The sequence below is a fragment of the Borostomias antarcticus genome (genome assembly GCF_949987555.1).
Source record: "Borostomias antarcticus genome assembly, chromosome: 1".
NCBI classification, from domain to species: domain Eukaryota; kingdom Metazoa; phylum Chordata; class Actinopteri; order Stomiiformes; family Stomiidae; genus Borostomias; species Borostomias antarcticus.
The window spans coordinates 59,934,791-59,936,462 of NC_140234.1; positions in this window are offsets into that span (position 1 = coordinate 59,934,791).

Consider the following 1,672-nt stretch of genomic DNA (forward strand, 5'->3'; position numbering starts at 1 on the left):
TGTGTGTGCGTGAATGTGCCTGGGCCCAGAGAGAGGCAGGGGTTAAGGTAGGGAGGATTAAGAATACGAGGAAATAAGAGGCTTTGACTGTACAACCAGTCATTAAATGAAATAATGGTGAATATATATGACCTTTAACCCCAGAGTACAGCAACATGGCTGTGAAGGCCCTCCCTCTTTTTCTTCTCGCCCCGCCCCCCTTCATATTGAAATTGGACATCAATTTTTCTGTAAATTAAAAAATGTAGTGTCTCTTAAGCAGAGGAGAGAGAGAAGAGGAGTTCGATATTGTCAATTGTAACTGACACATTCACATGATTATTAACTAACAAATCAACAAATAACAAACTCCATCTTGTATAGAGCTGTAATAAACCAATTATTTTATTTTCAGTGGTTACTTGTGAGTAACAGAGACTGTTATCAGAATACTTTAGACTTTGGGTCAAACTCCGAAACAGTAGGCGGACAGATCATGTGCTTAGTGGTATGATGTAGCCAGCAGCACATCTGACGTGACCTAATTACTTCATGGTTACCTGAGTAAACAGCTGACATGATGAGGCTGTCCCAGGTGGACGAGGACTCTAATTGTCTCTCTACGGGAGACGTGTTTGTTGAGACGTGTTTGTTGACTTTGAGCCAAGGGAGAGCGATAGAGACACTGAGTCCTGTCAGAGTGATGACATCATAAAATGTAACATTTAATTTATTTATTATTATTGTGTACTGCTGCTGCTGCTGTTGTTGTTGTTGACAAGGGCATACATGTAGGCCTACCTTACGTTCTACATGCAGACATACCCACGAGTGAGAACTCATATGGTTTACTTTCACTACTTAACCAAAACAAAGAAGAGAGAGCATATTATCCTGTCCTAGCCACAGCCACTGGCTCCCTGTATATTTGAGAATTGAAGTGCTTCTACTTGTATGCAAGGCTCTTAACAGACTAGCACCCTCCTACACCACCAACTCCCCGTCTGTATATCCCTTCACCAGCCCTCAGCTCCTCCACAGAAGATCTCTTAAACATCCCAAAAATCCCCCAAAATATACTGTAATTGGGGAAGCTGCTTTTATCCACTATGCACCCAGGGGTGAAAAATAACTTTTTGGTTCACGGTGAGTCACCTGCCAAGGGGACTGTAGATGAAAAAATCTACCGGACAAGTATAAAATCTAGAAATCTAGTCGCCAATTGGAAATTTTACCTGCATTTGGCCGGTGGCAGGTGTTCATTTTCAGCCCTGGATGCACCTAAACCATAGATCACCATATCAAAGAGTATTAGAGGGGCAGGCACAGTGGACATTTTTAAACGGCAATTAAAAACACCTTTTAAACTTAGAACTTGCACTTCTCTTTTTGTTCACTGCTTGTATATTTGTTCTACGCCCCTTGGCTTGTTTGGTTTATTTTGATCTTATGATGTGGTTTATATTGTTGATACTGGTATTGATCTCTATTATCCTTATTATTGTTTTTATGCTGTGTGAACATGTTCAAGCACTTTGAGCTGCAATGTGTGCATGAATAATCACAACTGCTGCTGAAAAAACTTTTAAAAACCTTCAAAGACTTTTTTTATTTATTGTTTTTATAGTTCCCTACACCGTGGATAAGAGGGATACGCAATTTCAACCCTCTGTGTCTTGTACACATAGTGGTT